The sequence below is a fragment of the Phodopus roborovskii genome, unplaced genomic scaffold (genome assembly GCF_943737965.1).
Source record: "Phodopus roborovskii unplaced genomic scaffold, PHOROB, whole genome shotgun sequence".
NCBI lineage: Eukaryota > Metazoa > Chordata > Mammalia > Rodentia > Cricetidae > Phodopus > Phodopus roborovskii.
Genome location: NW_026126514.1, coordinates 16391250 through 16406960, shown reverse-complemented (window position 1 = coordinate 16406960; position 15711 = coordinate 16391250).

The window sequence follows — 15711 nt, the reverse complement described above, 5'->3', positions numbered from 1 at the left end:
GATAGAGAAGCGTGTCACAACTTGCTCACTCCAGCATTTCTCTAAATATAAAGTGAAGTCTGTGTACTTTCTGTTTGTCCCTCCTAAGGCAGTAACTTATCTCTTCAAGGGCACATGTACTGAAGAGCTAACTTAAATTAAATATTAATATTGATTTACTCCATAAAAGGAACTGTGCCCTAATTTAAAGGGATGAGAAATATTTCAGACCATTATACAACTTTTGGAATCTTAAAATAATATTTTAAGTTAAAAGGTGGGATTTTATGTCAAGACTTTTAGCACTCTTTGAAGTTATAGAATGTTAAGTTTATATATATATATATATATATATATATGAGTTTAACAATACATATTTAAGATATGTATATATATATATATCTGAAACTATTATTTTGAAGTGAACATAAGCTACAAAGTCTTTATAATAATTAAATATTGTAGACTCTACATTCCATATGAATATTTGTTTATACTCCTGTCTTTTAATATACTTACCATGTGTTCACATAAATTTAACTATTTCGTATGTCTTAAGAAACATATATTATGTTATAGATATAATTATCAATACTGACTTTAACTATGGTAACTACCTCAATGTACTTAGTAGAATATTATCAATTAAACCATTGTTTTAAACATATTTGCAAAGAAAATCATATATAAATGAACATCAGTATTTTTCTTACATAAATCTAAAATTTAATGGAACATGACCAAATGATAAGTGTATTGTGAGCTTTCTCTAACATTATAGAAGTAAAAGTCTTATTTTTAATAAAAATATACAGAATGTTTAAAAGCTCTAATCACATGTAGACTGCCAAGTATAAATGAAGTAGAATGTAAAGTTTCCATATATGAAGACATCCTGTTCAGAAAGAAGACAATATAAATGTTCTTCTGAATCCCAATGGAGGGAAAGCCTTACTTGTCACCCTGCCAGATGCCATGGAACTAAAACATCTCACTAAGGGTCAGGAACCCAGTATTTTTATCATGGCAGTGAGTATTTGCAAGAAACCACCTCATTGGCTTTTCCAGGAGAACTGTTATGGTACGCATGCCCAGTTTGCAGTCTATGGTTTGTGTTTTTGTTTGTTTGTTTGTTTTTGGTTCTTGTTTTTTTATGTAACATAAAATAAATGTACCTTCATGAGTACATTTGATTTTATGATTTACATTTATCATGTCTTTTTAAAAAATATCTATCTAGTATGTGTTGCTGTAAGTCTGTTTTTGTTCTCCCTTTTTGCTTAAATACTCTGATCAATTACTGCATTTCTTGGTATGTAGAACTAGAACCATGGGAAGGTGTGCAGGTATCATCAAGCCTATCCAGTTTCCCTTGAGGAATAATAAAGTATGATTCACAGCTTTTCTAGGATGTTTGAGAGTCTTAGTACTAAGTAGAACTCTCAGTTCAGAATGTAGCCCATGCCAAGTCATAATTAAATTCCTATTTGTTCTGATGCTTCTAAAATAGTATTGTTAAGTTAAAGCTATTTGTATTTTAATTTACTCCAGTGATTACCTCAGCTTACCTGGAGCTTTAATCCATTGAATATCAACACTTTATAATCAACAAAATCAAAATTGTAAAAATTAATTAAAAGTATTTTACTGTTAATTTTACTGAATGGATAGTTTTGTTCTAAGTTCATAAAAGAAATTAGTGTAAAATGTAGACAGAAAGAAATCTTAAGAACAATTTTATGGAGTACTGCCCTAAAATGAATAACAAATTTCTTAAGTAGATACTTGTTCTACAATCAGAATTATGTCTGTTTTAGGGTCCTCCTTGTTTCCTAGTTTCTCTGGAGGTGTGGCTGACAGGATTTAAAATTTTTATCTTAATCACGTAGGGATCATCCCACTATCTATAAACATGTCCAAGAATGTCACATTATAACTCACTTGTTTATTCCTTATAATATGATTACTCGAAGTTCTGATAGGATTGCCATATTATATGGAATTCACAATACCTAGAATACTCATTCAAAAGGAGGATAAATGTAAAATGTCCTAAAATTCCATTATTAATGATAGTTTTGTTCAAAATTTATATAATGTGATCTGTAATACAATCAGATTCCTTAGCCAGAAAAGTTTATTGAGCATGCATTAATTGTCATATCTTGTAATTTCATATTCAAGTTGTGGAAAATGGGCTTTTCTCTATGCTGTCATTACAAATAAAACTAAGTAGTGACGATGGAGTTTTCAGTTTTTCCTGTTCCTGCAGCCATTTAGTACCAAATAAACACACAGAGGCTTATATTAACTATAAACTGGCCAATGGCTCAGGATTTTTATTGTCTAGCTCTCAATTATTAGCCATTTAAACTACATATTATCATGAGGATGTGTCTTTCCTGTAATGATCCTGCATGTTACTCCTTCAGTGGCTACATGGTGTCTCCCTGGTAGTCCCTCTCTGCATTCATCTTTCCAGCTTCTTTCTAGTCTGATAGTTCCAAGTTCTGTTAAATATGTCTTTCATTGACTAATTAATTTAGAGTGCACACATTCAAGTCTTTTTAGTTGACTCATTTTACATAACTTGCTTAATAAATTCTTAAATATTTATGTTTTTTCTTTAGATTCCTTTTTTGACTACCTTCTTCAGCTTCCATAAATTAAAGATTTTGTGACAAAATTTAGCTGTGTTAAGCTTACTGCTATGGTATATGTATATTCATGTTTAACTCTCCTTTTTTCATTCTTTTACAATTTTATTTGATCAAATATGAAACAACATATGCAATATAGTAATATAGGTAAATTCTATGTAACTGAAAGCAAATTTTTAATTATTTCAATTTTTGAGATTATAATTACACTGTTTTTCTCTTTTCTTTCCTCCTTCTAAACTCTTCCATATATTCTTTCTTGGTTTAAAAAAATAGCCTCTTTTTTTCATCAATTGTTGTTAGATTTGTGTGTTTATTTCTAAATATAATCTGCTAATATAATGTGAGAGTTTATTTCCTACTAATGTCCAAACTATAACTACAGAGTATTCCTGACATGATTATCTAATCATAAACTGAACAAGGATAACAACAAACAGCATAGACAGAAGAAAGCCTCAACTCTACACAAATAACTACAAACAAATAAGCAATACTGAGAGTTGGAGAAATAGTCTTTCTCAGAGAAGACTATAATTGGTTATCTGATATCAAATGATCAACCCTAATTCTACCTCCTAATCACTTTCATTTATCTTTTCTTTCTTCATCTTCACACTCATGATCTGAATCTAAACTACTGTTTATTTCAACTGCAGCAATAGATACTTATTACTTCTTAAAGTGTGGTAAAAATATGACAGAAACTTTACCAGGTTAATCAGGGTACACAATGTAGTAAAGATCAATCCTATCTACTTTCTGAAACATATCCATAAACATTGTGTTTTCTAAATACATAAAGATACACACACATACACACACACACACACACACACACACAGAGAGAGAGAGAGAGAGAGAGAGAGAGAGAGAGAGAGAGAGAGAGAGAGAGAGAGAGAGAAACACATACACCTCACCTCATTTCCACAGTTTCTGGTAACTACCATACTTCTTGAATTTTCTATAACTTCAACAACCTTCTGTGGTTTAACTACATAGAATCATGAAATGTTTACATTTCTCTGCCATACTTACTTTATCTAGAATACTGTCCTCTGGGGTTAGCACATGACAACATCTGTTGCTTTTGAAGGCTGAATATTCGATTTTATGTGAATCATATTTGGATTATCCAGCTATTCATTGATGGGTTTACTCTACTTCTGTCTATATATAGGTACACACATGCCTGCTTCATTGGTTTCACTTATATTTCAGAGGACAGAATGCCATCACTATAGTAGTTTTATGTTCAGAAACAGAACTTTGTGAGAAACCTTTATAGCAGTTTCTTTACAGTCACCAGAATTGTTCATCATTTTGATTTCTCTGCATTATTTTAAGCATTTTGTTTGTTTGGGTTATTTTCTTTTGTTAAATTTAGGCATACTAAAGTGGTTTGGGTTTCTTTGTCTTGCTGACTGTTGACCTTTTCCTGTACTTGCCTGACATGCACATACTATCTTCCCAGAAATGTCTATTCATGTCCTTCCCCACTTTAATGCCACATTCTTTGGCCATTTATATTGCTGCTATTTAGTTGGGGTTCTATTCACAGGTTCCAGAAATTAGTAACTTATCAACCATATATTTACAAATATTTTCATCTAGTCTATAGTTTCACATTTTACTCTCATGATTTTTAATTTGATTTAACTCCACTTTTAGTAGGATCTTTTATTTATACAATTTATTTTTTAAACTCTTGTTTTTAAAATTGTCATAAAAGTTAATATGGCTATGTATTTCTTTTCCTTACAGGTATTAATACCTTCCCAAGTATCTCAGGATTTCGCCTGACAATACCATGTTTCATAATCTGGCATCTAAAACTTTACAAAATGTACATGTGTTTGAGAAAGGATCTCACTTTGTACACCAGGTTAACATGCAATTCTCTATGTAGACCAGGATCAATTCAAATTCACACAGACACCTACCTGTCTCTGCCTCCCAAGTGCTAAGATGAAAGGTGTGTACCACTTCATAAATCAGGTGCAAATTTCTCCATCTCTCACAGTTTACACTATTCCTGTTATCCTTTCTGTCACTGTCAGGACTTCTCCTATATTTTTACTGTGCATTGGTTTTCTCCTTATTATTGAAAAGTGAACTTTTGTCTCATGCTTAGATTTAATTTTATTTATTTAAGTAATTCTCCCCTGAGTAGCAAAACACTTAGTTACATATTAGAGTGGTTGTGTAAACTTTTTTGTGAATTCATCAAAACTTACTGACATGTTAGTTCTGGGAATTATTGCATGACTTCTTATTCATAATTTGAGACATATCAATAACTTCTCATTCCTCTCACACTGTGTCTGCAAGTCCAATATACTCCTGCTGCTGGCTATGCAATACATATTTTGAGATAAAAATAATAAATGAGGGAATAACAGTCTGGTTTTTATTAGTGTCTGTAAGTGCATCTATGAAGGAGACAGAGAGAGAATGTCATCTTCCTACTGAGGTCAGTGGACAACTTCTGGAACTAGGATGTCTCTTTCAACCTCAGGTTCCAGGGCTAGAGCTCAGGTTGTTAGATTTATGCATTGAACACTTTTACCTGCTGTGTCATTTTACAATGATGTCACTTTGAGAACGACAGAGACTAGACCTGGTGGAATGGTGTTATTATATACAAATACCCAAGAGTAAAATATCAAGTGAATAGTTGAGGCTGAAACTGTGATTTGTGAAATGTAGGGGGATCTACCCTGGGATGTGAATTGGAGTCAGAGAACTAGTAAATGTTAGAATTCATTTGGGAACAAGACTAAGCAAATAAGCCCATAAATAAAATAAAAAGTAAAAAGCAGCAGGAGTGCTTCAGGAAATTGGCAAGGATGTAATAGAAGAAAGTTGACTGATCTTAGCAACCACGAGTCTCAGGACTGGAGAAGGGGTGTTGAGGGCAAATCAATTCCATAGACAACAAGTGCTTCAGTGTTCTGGTTTAAGAAACATACCAAACTACCCAATCATCCAATTTCCTTCAAAATTTGAATGTTTGTTAGAGTTACTACAATTCTCCATTGTCTTTACTTAGTGTGTCCCTCAAGTAGGTGTTCATGTGCTAAACTTAGTCTCCCCTGTATAGTGTTAAGAGGATGGAAACTTAATCCAAATTGTGGGTCTTAGCTCTGGAGATATTGGGGGGGTGATTAGCATTAGCTTATACCCTCAGGGTGGATATTAACCCTCAATTATATATTGATGGTTACATAAGAAGTCACAGAGAGACCAGAAGACACACACAAAGTTCTATTTCTGATCATGTGATCCCAGCATCTTCAGAATCTCACATCAGGAGATCAATGCTAAATTAAGATCTTTAATTGATTGTGCATCTATTATGACTTTGAACAGAATAAACCTCTTGTCTTCAATATATATCTAGTCTGTGTTGTATGTCATCTGTATATAATACATCTGACATCTGTCTTAGAATTCACACAATTTTCCCGATTAGGCACATAGTTTTTAATACTTTAAAAGACATGCTTCCATAATTTTAGCAAGTACTTCCAAGTTGAGCATGCAGCCTTACTGAACAGAACAAATGTTTGCTTTGCATGAACAAGGCTCTGGGTCCATTCCCTAACTTGTTTGACAAGTAAAACAGCTGAGAATACTTTACTCTGGTTATCAATAATGTTTGCATGCACTAAAAGAGGAATATATGCAATTCTGTCATCAGAAATCATCTCTCCTAGTGAACATGAAAAATGGCTGATTTTTCTCCCTTTAAACACTGGAATCTAATTACAATATATTGGGTTTTGCTCTATTTAATAATGTGGTCAATATTTTGATCACTTAACTCAGGATTCTGAAAGCATTGTCTTCATGTGACAGCTTTACCTCTTGATTGTGACTATTGCTCTTATTGCTTTCATAACACCAAGATTCACTTTTCACAAATGGGGGAAAGAAAAACAGTCAATACTCTTTTTCCTGGTAATATTATGACCGTACATTAAGAGAGTTTTGTACTGACTATTTCATAAAGATGTCTTTTACCCTTCGAAATGTCACATTCTGACAGCTATGAACTCCTCACTTTGTTCAACAAGCTCTGACTCTGTGAAAATATCAAATGTATACAAGGGGCTGACCTTTAAGAAAGTTTCAGATTCCATTGCATATTTTAAGTCTCGGTGGCTGAACTCCTCTCAATGAATTTTTATTACATATTATCATAAGTGAAATAGTTACTTTATAAATCATCCCATAATGTTACATTCTGTGTGTATCAGAGTAAGTGATGGAAGCTGCCGTGTGCTGACAGCTACATCATCATTTAATCATCAGCCAGACAGTAGAAGTCTTTTTGCTTTCCCTGGATGTTTCCCGTTTTTATCAGTAGTTGTTCACAAAAGCAAATCAGCCAAATTCAGGGCCCTATATTTCTTTTATTTTCTCCACAAAGGCTGTTAACTATCAGTCCTTTCAGACAAATCAATGTCCTTTCTCTGCTTCCCGGGTTCCTTGTTAGTAAAATGAGGAGTTTTGAGATATAGCATTAGAGTTTCCATCTAGTGAGGTCACACCATGTTGCAGAGTCACAGTGTGGGTGATGTTATTCCCAAAGGAGTGCAAATTGTTTCTTTAGAAAGACACATCACAGATATCATAATTGTCTGTGACCTGCCAAAATATCACCATATACATCCAGATGCATAAAGCTGTGGGGTATCAAAACTCCACAGGAAGAGGGGTGTGATTAGCAAAAGTACTTTGTAGGCTGGTGAGATGTCTGAGCATGCACGACAATCAGTTTTGATTCTCAAACCCCAAGAAGAAGAAGAGCTAAATATGAAAATTGTCCTCTGACCTACATACACAGGATGGCAAATATGTGCCTGTGTTCCCACATATGCACCCTACACATACATGTACAAACCGATAATTATAAAATGTTTAAAAAAAACATGTTGTAAAGTTTCCTTAGAGATGAATTGTTTAATTGGGCAATATTGTTGGTAGGTGTTTTCATATCTTAGTTTACAAGTCTCAGAAACATAACTAGTTCAGTTGCTTTCTCCACTGATATTATGCCACCTTCATCCATTCTTTTCTGATTGACATCCTGGGTGATTGTTTTCCTTCCTACTTTGCTCACAATCGATACTGCTTTTTCTTTTCGGGCTAGATTATCATTTTGAAATAGAAAAAGGAAAAAAAGAACATGATTTGCCTTACTATTTGTATAAATATTAAAGGACAGTTTCTTAACTTTCAAATGCTAGATTCAAATTATGACATTATACATTTAAATCCGACATTCAGAGAGGAAAAATAAGAATAAGTGTTTCCTTAAATTATATTTAAATGCACTTCCTTTTTAGGAGGAAAATTAAAACAAAACAAATAGAACAAAAACACAGCAAGTGGCCCAGAGTAATGGAAAAAAATTGTCATAAAAATGTAATCAGTGTTTACAAGGGCTCACAAGTCTATTCTTGAAGATTTAATACTTTAAATTGGAGCAGCAAATGAATTATTCAAGCAACAATGATACCAGTGTAGGTTCTGTGAGTCTAAAAGGATCAACCACCCATAGCTGCAGTCATAGAGCCCAGCTGATACTCCTGTCAACCACCATTTTCCCATCCTCTTGGGCTCCCTGATTTAGCAGCCACAATTACTTGTTGCAGTTTCTGATCAAGTGGTGATTTCCAAGAAGAATAACTCTGTCGGTGACTTAAATACAATCTCTTCCCCCCCCCTCTCTCTCTCTCTCTGTGTGTGTGTGTGTGTGTGTGAGTGTGTGTGTGTGTGAGTGTGTGTGTTTGTGTGTGTGTGTGTATACATATGCACCCACAAACCTTAGAAATGGACAGTTGCTGCCTTACCAAATAGTCATCCATCACATTTATTGATACAGTCTCTTCCTGATCTCACTGACTAACAGTTTGACTGCCCTGTCCAGTGTGAAATTACAGGCACTGTCCACCATGCCTGGTTTTGGATGTGGGTGTTGGTGATCTAAATACAGGTCTTCAAGTTTTTGTATCAAGAGCTTTGCATGTTGAGCATTTCTTGGGCCACACAGGGAAATTTTGAGTTAATGAATGATTAAGGTGTAATTATGTAAACAATTATTTTGATTTCCTATTGCATTGTGAATGAGTTATTATATATATATTCATACACCTTCATACAGAAGAATATATAGGTATAAATAATATAACATAAATACATAATTAATGTGCTAGGCAGAGAATATAATATATAGGACAAGTGGGATGAGTGACAGAATTGATGGTGTTGATGTTGGTAAGGAATTAACCTTACAGAGAGAATTATTCTGGCCTAAAAGGTAGATACAGTGTAAAAACCAGTACAAAAATATGAAGGAGAAAGGAAGATACAGACCTATCAGAATATGAGAGATAGCATTACAAGAAATATTCAACAACTTTCACTTGCTATTAAGGCAAAAGGGAAAATTGTAGGAAGGTCTGAAGGAAGCTTCAGAAGATGGAAAGGGAAAATAAAGAATTCTTTCTGGTACATCCACTACATGCTTCCAAGCTTGCATGTCTTAGTTCATGTATGTGTGTGCATATGTGTGTGCCTATGTGTGTGCCTAACCAAATAAAGCAGAAGAACTCATCAGATCCCCTGAAACTCTGTTGTGAGTATTGGGAATGGAACTCAGGGTTTCTAAGGAGCAGCAAGTGCTATTAATTTCTGAACTATATCTACAGACCCTGAATTTTAAAATACAGTTTTTTTAATTTTACTAATATAATGTATTAATTTACTATTCTGATACTCAGGTTTGAACCTGAGAATCCTAAGCATATGTTCTACTATTGAGTTATGTCTTGATTCCTACTTCATTTGTCTTTAATCATTGGTTATTTTATGGACTTCTTAAGATATAGTTTGCAATAATTTCATTATCCCAATGGAAGAAGTACAAACTACTTCAAGTGTTTTCTATGATTGGTGATAGGCATGATCTTAATCATGATCAGATTCTTTTATATGAGTTTTGTGCATTAGAAATAAATAGGGAAAATTCTAATAAATTTAAACTATAGTTGGCCACTTCATAGGCATATTAGCAGCTCATTCCTTTTCTGTCTTGTCAAGTATATGATGAATTCATGTATATATGTATATATGAATTGGTCAACTTATAATTGTCAATTCCTATCAGATATTTCTCTATTATACTTTCATTAAGTAGGATTAATAAAGAAATAATCCTGATTATTCTTCTCAGTGAATTTATGTCCAGAAAATTATTTTCATGTAAAATAAAAACACTACTTTTTCAATCATCCTCTTGTTGGAAAAGCTGATGCTAGCAATTTTTTAAACTATGAAACAGCCACTCCCTTTAATATATTTATGACACTACAAATTCATTCACTTCAAACAAATTCAATGAAAAGTAAACATATTGTACACCGAGCAAAGCTACACGAAGCCATGGAGATGAGGAAAGTTACCTTATGATAAATTTACTTTACAGATGAAATTACTTTTATAAATGCAGCAAAACTCTGTTTAACCTAATGTTTTGAAGCCTGTTTATAATATGCCTGATGGAAGGATGCTTTTCAGTTACAAGCATGTCAAACAGTGAAATGTGGTACATTGATAGGCTGCCCACTCATGAATCAGAAAGGAGTGTGGAAGTCATCAAATACACACAGACTCAGCTAAAATTTCACAATTTATTGAACAACCCGTTAAAATGTATTGTTCTTCATTTGTCAGGAGATTAGGGACCTCAGATATGTACACTGTGACTTATGCACTTTGAAATTTATGTTTTCGCTTTACCTCATCTGTAGTTATAATGAAAAGTCCTGAGTATTGGTCTTTTTTATGTACTAAAATTCCCTGTTTTGTAGGTGACCTGAAAACTTTCATTTCTCTATTGGTCTTCTGATTTAGGAACAAGAGACACCAGGACTATTTTGCTTTTCCTTTGTAGTTTCCAATGTTCTTACAGTGTTCCACCTACATTGATAGTCTAAATATCATAATAACTATAAGGAGATTTTTCAGGCAGCATATAATTGCATCTTATGCAATAGCCAACTTCATATAGTCTCAAATCTGGGGATTATGAAAGGTCACATGAATAAAGTTCTCATGAGGTCAAGCTGTGTATAATCACAAAGTTAAGCCATGTGAGATTTAAAAAAAAAAATAGTGTGTTTCCTTAGAGGCAAATAAAAAAATTGAAATAGTCACATGTAACAAACAATCTGAAGTTCCCTTCAATCTACTGTGCCTTGGAGGAACATGAGAACACATTGTAAGAACAATTCCATGGTTTTAAAGAAACCAAGGACACAATGCTCTTGTCTTGTTTTCTTGGAGCTTTATCACAAGCACTCAGAGCCTACATTCTTGGACTGACTGTGTTCTGACCACATGCAATTAGGACACAATTACATACCAATGATCCAGAGGTACAGTAAAGAGTGGCTAGAAACTCAGGCAAGGCCCCAATGACTTTTCCTTACTCTCTGTCTACGAGGAACCGTTAGGTGCCAACAAGCCCAATCCATGGTGTCTCTTGCAGGCAGTCCTAGATGCTCTAAAGATTAGGACTGTTATTCTGGGAGGGTAGCCATATGCAGCAGGAAGAATCATTGCAAAAACATTTCCTTGAGCACACATAGGATATAAACAATAAAGTAAAGAAAGTTTAAAACTTTGTATTAATGATGGTTATATAAAAACTGCAAGGTCTTTGCCTCCCTTGAAGTAGATGGTATGTATTTCAAAGTTCAATTATTACAATAGTAGTGAAACAATGCCTATTTGTCACTTAAAGACTCTTCAAGTTACTAGTTACTGTTTCTCAGATATGACCTGAGTTATTACCTGTAAATTGGGAATAACTACTTGTTAATTCATCAAATAGATAATTATTTGCAAGTTTCAGGAAATACTATGGTGCTAATCCTCACCTGAAAAAAGCCCTGTTGTATTGAATCAAGACTGACGGTAAACAGCACTTCTTTCCTTGGAAATTGCCTGCCCTCAAATTTTGAAATGTGATATTTTCAAAAATAACTTATAGCTGAGCAATCCTGGAAAAAATGCTTTATTGTTATTACAATGTTCCATGTTTGAAATGTACCTTAGTACAGGTTAGTTCAAGGAAGGGGACCATTAAAGCAATAATATATTATTTAAATTGTCTCATCAACCTTATCTGGGAAAGGACAGGCTTCAACAATTGAAAGGACTCATGCACCTTTGTGTACTGACATAAAGACACAGCATAAAAGACATGTCTGTCACTTTTCAGTGTAGCCAAGTTTCATTTCTCAAATGCACAGTACGGCCTTTGTCCTCCGATTACAAAGCAGAAAGATAAGCACGTATGTGGCTTCTGGTTTTCAACATTGTTGGGCAAAGCTTTATGTGTTTTAGTGTTTGTTCTCTCTATTGGTCATGCAGCCCAAGTTAACTAGTTTAGGGTGAGTAAAGCCTGAACTAGAAACCCATCTCCACACAATGTAGAAAACTCTAGGTGATAGCAAATGAAACTGCATTGTATTAAAATCAGCACATCACATCCTTATCATATACCAAGGCAAGGACTGAGCGTCTAGGCAAATCTAAGGATTAACTCAGAAGTGACCACAAGTTGTGGAAGAAAGTTTTATCACAACTTTATTAAGAAGAAAACATAAAATTTGTGTTGATGGTTATTTCAAATTGATTTTTATAAGCCACCATTGAAATCCATTACATGATATCTACACTACTCCCTGGATGAAGCACACCCTCTCAGAAAGGAGATAAGAATTGATGTCTGAAATCAAGTTAACTGTGTTAACAGCTTCTTTTGGCCAAACGTGATGAATGTTTGTTCTTGGATTGCTATACTCACTGGGAGTTTCAACATGATTTTGAGATCTCACTTACAACATACCACCACCCTCTGAGATAATATTCTATGAATATATTAATATACATCTCATAATGATCTCAGAAACCAATAATTACAATTTGATCTATACAAAGTCATTGATACATACTATAAATTTTATGTTTACTTAGTTCACTAGAGATGGGATTTTCTTTCAGCTGCCAAGTGGCTCCCAACTAAAGACACAGAAACTTATTCATTATGAATGCTTGGCCTTAGTTTAGGCTAATCCCACTATCTCTTTTAACTCAATATAACCTGCTATAACCTGTTTCTATTCATCTACATTCATTTCAGAGCTTTGTTACTCTTCTTTCACTCTGTATGCCCCTCCTTTCCTACTTCCTCCATATCTGGTTTGCTGGACCCTGGGATCTCTCTGGCATCTCTTTTTCTTTCTTCCTCTTACTTACTCTCCCTACCTGGAAATCCCACCTATACCTCCTTCTTTACTATTGGATGCTCAGGTTTTTATTAGGCCAATCAGATGTCTTTGGCAGGCTAGATAAAACAGCAACACATCTTTACAAAATTAAACAAATGCAGCATATTGTTATATAGTTAAATAACCCACAACAGTTTATCTTAATCAATCATGTAACAGAACTAATCTTATTAACTGCAAAATTCAGTTACTAATAACACGATAGAATAAGGATTATAAAAAATACAAGGATATTTCTTATGGGGTTAAAGAAATAACAAAAATTTCAGCCTATTTTCTTCAACTGAACACCAGGACCTGAGGCCAGTGTTGGCTGTGGATTACTGCATCTGCTTCCATTAGATACTAGATATAAATTCTATGATAACAGTTCGGGTAGTAATCTGATTACACAGGCAGGCCTGTTCAGGCACCCTCTACACTATTGCTCAGAGTCTTTGTTGGGGTCATTTCCTTAGCACCAGGTTACTCCCTAACCACATAATGTTCCCTCTATCACTCTATCAAGATATCTCTTTCATTTCTCTCCCTCTTGATCATCTCAATCCCTTCTATCCTCCATCCCAATTTATCCAGGAGGTCTTACTTAACTATGTCCATTCCTGTGTCCTTCTTACAGTCTTTGTTGTTGTTGTTGTTACCTGTTTTCTTTGGAGTTGTGGATTGTAGCCTGGTTGTCCTTTGCTTTGCTTCCAATATCCACTTATGAGTGAGTACATATTGTGTTTGTCATTCTTGATCTTGGTTACCTCATTCAGGATGATTTTTTTTTTCGAGTTCTGTCCATTTGACTGCAAAGTTCATGATGTCTGTTTATTATAGCTGAGTAATACTCCATTGTGTAAAGGAACCACATATTGTTTATTCATTCTTCAGTTGAGGGACAATTCCGTTGTTTCCAGGTTCTGGCTATTAGGGATAATTGATATGAACATTGTTGAACAAGTTTCCTTGTGGTACAATTGAGTGGAGTTGCTGGTTCTTAAGGTAGCTTGATTCACAATTTTCTGAGAAAACTCCATACTGATTTCCAGAGTGGACATACAAGTTTGCACTGCCACTAGTAATGGAGGAGTGTTCCCCTTACTCCATGTCCTCTCCAATATAAGCTGTCATCAGAGTTTTATCTTAGCCATTCTGACAGGTGTAACATGGCATCTGAGTGTCATTTTTATTTGCATTTTCCTGATGGCTAAGGATGTTGAGCAACTCTTTAAATATCTTTTGGCCATTTGGGATTCTTCTTTTGAGAACTCTGTTTAAACATGTACCCCATTGAATAAGGGGGGGAGTTCAAAATTGTGATCAGGAAAATCACGGAGACACATGACCCAAGCTAGTGGGACTCTGAACTGGCAACTGGGGAACCTGCATAGAACTGAACTAGGCCCTCTGAATGTGGGTGATAGTTGTGTGGCTTGGTCTGCTTGTTGGGCCCATGGCAGTGGGACCAGGACTTATCTCAGATGCATGAACTGGCTTTTTATATGTCATTCTTTATAGTGGGATACCTTGTTCAGCCTTGATGCAGGGCTGAAGGGCCTGGTCCTGTTTCAAATTGGTATGGCATACTTCATTGTCTCCCCAAGGAGGCATTACCTTCTCTAAGGAGTGGGTAGGGGAGGTAAGGGCTATTGGAGGAGGAGAGGGAGTGGGGACTGAGGTTGGTATATGAAATGGCAAATAAGTTTTTAAATTTAAAAAAAAATCTCAAATTGCCCCCATTGCCAGGTCTTTGTTAGAAATGAGTCTGGGACCAATTCGGGTTGAATCTGCCCCACACCCTTCCCTGAGAACTCCCTGGATAGGCCCAGAATCTAGCTCCCCCCCTGTGTACTATCCCCAGGGAGGGTGCTCCTGTTGCTCTGATACACACTCACCCAACCCCATGAAGAGCCTGCCCTCCCCTACCCTGTGCCCTCCCCTGTCCACTGTCCTGCCACTCTGGTTAAGCACTGGGACACAGGGTGAAGCCAACAGTCCACCCTACTTCGGAGACTTTTTAGAGCAACTCTGAACAAAGGAGATCTGCCTATCCACACGGGACCACCCATAATTTCCACCTGCTTGGTCTCTGACCCCACCTCCTGTCTTCTACTGGAGTCCTGGGCCCTCCCAGAGATACACCGATCTCTGCAGGTCCACTCTGAGTTCCTGCCAGCAAGAACCTTGAACCCCACAGCAGGAAAACTGCAAAAGAAAGAGGCCTTAGATGGAGAGTGCCTGTTTCCAGTGAGATCAGAATATCGTGCAGAAACTTTCCAAGTTTCAGCTCAGTCTTTGTCCTCTTCTGCCAGCCATTGGCCAGAGCCATTGGCTAGTGGCATCTTCTACTTGATCCTCAGCCCTGACCCCATCCCTGGGTCCCTGTCTGAGGAGAAACCTCCTAGAGAGCTTGGACCACTCACAGCTACAGATATTGAATCTCTAAACCACTTAAGCCCACTGGGGAAGTACCATAGAGAGAGGGGGAGACCCCACCAACACCTACTGGAAGAAGCTATGGGAAGACAGCAATACAAGAAAACACCTAACAACAGAAAGAAAAGCAAGACACCACCAGAATCTAGGGAATCTATACCAACTGGAAAGGAAAACAACAACATAGCAGAGGAAGCAGAAGGGAACAACTTAAAAATTACCATCACAAAAATGATAGAGGCCCTCAAAGATGTGAGAAAATCCCTTAAAGATATGGAGGAAAA